The sequence below is a fragment of the Crocuta crocuta genome, unplaced genomic scaffold (assembly GCF_008692635.1).
Source record: "Crocuta crocuta isolate KB4526 unplaced genomic scaffold, BGI_CrCroc_1.0 scaffold910, whole genome shotgun sequence".
Taxonomy (NCBI): Eukaryota; Metazoa; Chordata; class Mammalia; order Carnivora; family Hyaenidae; genus Crocuta; species Crocuta crocuta.
Window position 1 is genome coordinate 1410 of NW_027529591.1, and position 5792 is coordinate 7201.

Genomic DNA, 5792 nt, shown 5'->3' on the forward strand with positions numbered 1-5792 from the left:
ATATTAGTCCTCCTCACAACTATTACCCAGCGTGGTTGAGGCTCCTCAAGTCAATTCACTTTGTGACGGAAGATGTAAAATTAGCTAGCTGTGTTTTCCCCAGACCACAGGAGCTATTTTGAGTAGCCATGATGAGGTTTTGGGGTGATGATGGGGGTCCGGAGCTGATGGCAAAGAAAGAATTCTTGAAGACGTCTTTTGTGCAAAAAGGTGATTTCATTAAAGCATAGGGACAGGACCCATGGGCAGGAGGAGCTGCGCTGGGGTTGTGAAAAATGACTGGTTTTAAACTATGGAGTTGGGGGAGGTAAAGTCAAAGGAGAAGCCTCCAGAAGGACTTTGATATGCTCAAGAGGACTCAAAGACACCAGAGGCTTGGCTATTGTCAAGTCAAGGCTGTTTTCCCTCTAGTAAGGCATTAACATTAGAATGGTAGGGGGTTCCTGGAGAAATGTCATACTCTGTATTTGCCTTAAGTATTTGTCAATGGGCTGCAGGTTACAAGGAAATTAATTTCACCTGCCATTCCCTTCTTGCCTTTGTTCCCCACATCACTAAGGGAGTGGGGTGGGTGATGTCAGAGCTCCAGGAAACTGAGTGTACAGGTTTCTGGAGATTAGGGTATTGATAAGATTGCCCTTTTTCTTGTCATTTCCTAAGATATTTGTCAACTGATGGAGACTCAGGTCCTGTATGACTGTAATCTCTATCAGTTAGCCATTTGTTTTTTTTTTTTCCTTTCCTTTGTCCTTGGGCAGCCAGGAGTGCCTGAGGGATATCACACATATCCCCACCTGGCGGGGAAGGGGGAACATGTGTGCTAGCTTGTGCTTTGCCCTCAGCCTGCCTTATGGTCCCTCATCAGCCACATATCCTCCTGCAGTAACAACTGGTGTGGAAGAGAGAGCAAAGGAAGGGAAAAAATTCCCTTTCCCTTTTCCCCCTCTACTTCTCTCTAAGTCCCAGGACCTGATTGGTTAAGCACCAAGAGGAGTCATGGTGACTCATAATGGTTCTCAGAGCTTTGTGATCATGGCAACATATGAACACCAGCTCACACCACCTGGTTTACTTGTAGTTCATGGCCAAAGATGGTGAGTGGGTGAGAGGTGCTGGAAGAGGGGGCAGCTAATGACATATATTGAGGGGGTATCATCTCCATATCTGCTCCCCGAACACTCAGCTATCTTGTCTTAGAACCCTTTGCTGGATGATGTAATCCCTCCATTCAAACTTTCCCTGGGGGGATCACGGAAAGTGTACTAATGGTGTTCATTGCATTTCAACAGGTCCACTGGGCAATGGTCAATGACTCTGGCCTCAAGATAAGATCACCCAGTGACAACAGCAAGGGAACTCAGTCCCAGGTAGGATTCTCTACTCTTCCCCGAGCTCTGGATCCAGGCTTGGCCATGACTCTTGGGTGCCCGCCTTTTAAATCCCAGCTCACGTGGGGCGCCTGGGTGGCTTAGTCGGTTAAGCGTAGGACTTTCGCTTAGGTCATGATCTCGCGGTTTGTGGGTTCTAGCCCCGCGTTGAGCTCTGTGCTGACTGCCAGCTCAGAGCCTGGAGCCTGTTTCAGAGTCTGTGACTCCCTCTCTCTCTGACCCTCCCCTGCTCATGCTGTCTCTCTCTCTCTCCTAGAAATAAATAAAACATTAAAAAAAATTTTAAATCCCAGCTCACGTAAATGACATGTTTAACTGCAATGATTTCAGCCGAGTAGTCATACAGCGATATCGTTAACGTTAAAGTGTGACCTGTGTGGGTACTGTCTAGAGGCGGATGTGGATTTTCACAGGATGTTGGAGGTCTAGTGGCGAGGACGGGGTTTTGTGTTAGCTATAGTGCTCCTCTCCTGAGGAACAGAAAGTACTATCATATCATGAGATATGATTTACCCCCACTCAGTCTTCTGAAACAACGGAGGAAATTGAGGCACAGATGCTTGTAAGAGGGACCCAGTCACACATTGCTTTTCTTGAGTGGCAGGAAATGCTCAGCCGTCTGGGTTTCTCCCTTTTCCGGATAGAACCATCTAAAGCCACAAAGACACTGTGTTCCATGACCAAAAGAAGGATGAGAACTGTTTGCTTGACTTCCACAAGGATCAAGGGGAAGAATCCTGAATGGGTAGATGGATGGGGCTCTGAAACCAGACAGGTTGGGTTCATATCCTGGTTGTGACATATACTAGCTCTGTGATCTTGGACCCATTACATACCTTTCCTGTGCCTCGGTTCCCTGACCTGGATAAATGGGTGTGACTGTGGCACCCACCATAGCTGTGAGAAGTTAAATGAGCTGTTGTATGTAAAGCTCTTGGGGAGGTACCTAGAAGGCAGATACCCTGAGCCCATTGTAATTTGTCAGAGACCAGAGAGTGTGCAGCAGCGCCTCCTTTTTCCCTCCTGAGTGAGAACCTCTTAAAGTCACCGGCAAGGGTGGAGAATCTTTCCTGGCCAAGTTGGCTCTCTTGCCTTGAACTCCACTTACAGGTTGGCTCACTGTTCGTTTGATTTGGGTTCTGGTGCCTTTCTTCTGAGCTTCAGTGCCCTTCCCTGGGAGGAAACAGGCTGAGCAAATGAGAGGGGGTCAACTCACCTTGGTGTTTGCACCTCTCTCTGTCTCTACTTTATGCTTCTGAGGAATCTTGTTTTACTTAAAGAACTTTCCAGAATTTGCTTCCACATATTTTTGCATTCTTGTTGGAAAGAAATACAAGAATTACATTTATAGAGATCACATGACCCCTTCCTTTCCTATCCTCTACCGTCTCACACCCCATACCAGAAGATCTGGCATATGCAGTTTGCTGTAAACTTTTTAGATCTTATCCTTTGCGTTTATGTTTATAGATGACTCTGTGAAGGAAAGACGGAGGGGATAAAATACACATTGTTTTTCAAGTTTCTTTCTTCAGTTACCACTTCTAGGAAATCATTTCCATGTTGATACATAGAGGATCCCTTTTACCCTTTTCAAGAGCTAAATTTTATTTCATGTTATTGAGATATTAGAGCTTCTTTACAGAAGGAAATTTGAAAAATTGCCTTTGTTTCAAGTCAGTGTCTCTGGAATAGCCAAGTCATTCATCTAGATGTTTTACAGAACTGTAAGATTAGGTACAAATTAAAGACATAAGATGTTGTATATTTCTCCAAGAATAAAATGTGAAATAATATATCCAGTTCACACTAGCCACAAAACACATGTGAACTTCATTATTTATTTACTTATTATGTTTCATAGGTTTTTAAATGTTTATTTTACTTTGAGGGAGAGAGAGAGAGCATGAGCATAGGAAGGGGCGGAGAGAGGGGGAGAGAGAGAATTCCTAAGCAGGCTCCATGCTGCCAGTGCAGAGCCTGACGTGGGGCTCGATCCCATGAACCATAAGATCATGACCTGAGGGATAGAACTCTGCTTCAGGCTCTGCACTGGCGGTGAGGAGCCTGCTTGGGATTCTCTCTCTCACTGTCTCCGCCCCTCACCACTCTCTTTCTCTCTCTCTCTCTCAAAAAAAATAAATAAACATTTAAACAAAATAGAGGGAAATATGCATGAAACTGTTTTATGAGCCAACTGTTTTGATGCTAAAAATACCATTTCTTGCTGGATAGGAAAATTCATTATTGTGATCCTATAAATTATCTCCCAAATAAAGCTATCAATTCAGTGCAAGCACAGTCATGAACAGGATTTTGCCATGAAATAAGATGAGCTATTTATTCAATTAAATGGGACAGAACCTATGTGGGAGTAGCCATTATGGTGAGCTTGCCACATAAGATATGAAAATCTACACTACACACTTAGTAATTAAAACAGGAACTGAAACTATGTCAGCGGAGCAGATCAGAGATTCTAGACACAGAACTGTGTGCGTAACAGAATGGAAAAAATGATAACACTGGCATTTGAAAACCCAGGTTTCTACAAAGCAACATCCTCTGATTCTTTTGGAAGCAAGTGTATGTGGTGGGGAGCTGGTAGGGAAGAGGCCTCTGGGGCCATGGGTTCAACTGAGTTCCATCATCTTTTTCAGGCTCCTTCAGTTGTGCTCCTTCCAAAGCCATCTGTAGCATTAACCAGCCATGGAGAAAGGACACTCTGAAGTCAGCCCCAGCACGCCCATACCGAGCATCAAGAGGAAGGCTGACGAATACATAAAACCCAAACAGGCCTCCAAAAATGTGCTGAGCTTTCTACTTGGTAGGCAACTAGGCAGCCACAGAAATGACCTGAATCTGTCTAAGTGGTTGTGGATGCTGACCCGAGCCACACCAGGGTGGCAGTGGCCCCTGCCAAAAAATCACATAACTTACCTGCTTATGCCTACCCACAATGTTGGAAAAGGCAAAAAGAATGGTTTAGAATGACACACCGCTGCCTTGTTTCAGCTGTTAAAATAAAAGCTGAATTTTCACTCCTGCGGTTGGATACGTTCTTATGCCCAAGCAGGGTTCTTGGGTTGGTTACACTGGACAGGACATTGCATTCAACGGAATGGAATGGGACCATGGGTAACGTTGTGTGCAGGAGCTCTCACATACGGGCGGGTGGTGGGATCACACTGCATGTCACATCCCTCCCATCGTTAACCTGGAACAAAAGTAAGGGGACAGTGATGTAGAAGCAGGTCCCTCCAGGAACCGAGATTCCTCTCCCTGGCATTTGTGGAGATGCTCACCATGTTCCCCTGGAAACCTTAGCTGCTACCCTGGTGAAAGACATGGTTTAAGAACAGGCCTCGAGTTGGTTGGGAAATTTAGGATACCCCTGTTTTTATTCTGACACTCATGAGAATATCATTGAGACACTACCACATTGTATCTTTGATGGGTCCATTTCATCTAAAAGTATCAGAGCACAAGGCATTATACTATGGGACCATCGTACTGAAACAGCACCCCAACCGGTCTAAAGGGTTGACTCCAACCTAAAGGGTTGACTTGCTTTAAGCTCACGCACTCCTTGCTTACTGACCTGAGTCCCTTGGTCTGTAGTGGAACTAACCTGCTTTCCTTGAGATTCACAGACCACTTGCCTTGAGGAGTGAAGGACCAGACTTTCCCAGAAGATAAGGCCTGACTGCATTCGAAAGCAGCCACTGAGGATGCCAGCAAGTCTGTTCAAGGACATGTCAACATACGATTCACCACCCAGGTCCCTGCTTCTCCTGTGCACAGCCCCCCTCCCTTTTCCCAGGCCTTCCCCTTTAAAACCCTCAGGCTGCCCCTGGATGGGAACATGGTCATTGAGACGTATGCCCACCATCCTCCCAGGTTGCTGGCCTCCTGAACAAAGCAGCCTTTCCTTTCCCACCATCACTTGTCTCTGGAGTATTGATTTTTCACTGGCGAGCTGCTGAACTGAGGTTAGGAAACAAATTCTCTGTCTAGTACCAATAACCTCAAAGCCTTCTGAAGGTAATGGCTCTTCTCAATGTCCCCGAAGTCTGGGCCGGCCAAGCCCTTATCCGGCCGGGTGGGGAAAACCTGGTAGGCAGCGGTGGTGGGAAGCCAAGAATGTACCAGACTGAAGGCCCCAGCCCACCTCTGGAGTTCTGGGGTGCCGCAGTCCCTCGGGAAAGGCAGAATGGGCGTGAGGACATTGGGCATTGAGAAACAAGCTGAAGCCAAGGGAAGACAGTTTCATGGCCAGCCTAGGGGACCAGCCAGGGGACAGCGAGAGAGGGTGGAGACGTGGGAGCAACAGCACAGCTGCGGGCATGACTGTCCTGGGCAGAGGAGGCGGCTGCCTGACCCCTTCCCCACTGCTGGCTGGGA

At 46.6% G+C, this 5792-nt stretch overlaps 1 long non-coding RNA gene across 1 annotated transcript; it reads left to right on the forward strand.

The window, feature by feature from the left end:
• Window positions 1-1041: 1041 nt before the first annotated feature.
• On the forward strand, window positions 1042-4429 carry LOC144229655 (uncharacterized). Its single transcript, XR_013334546.1, has 3 exons — window positions 1042-1094; window positions 1290-1367; window positions 4049-4429. It is a non-coding gene; the product is annotated as an uncharacterized LOC144229655 (long non-coding RNA).
• Window positions 4430-5792: the final 1363 nt, after the last annotated feature.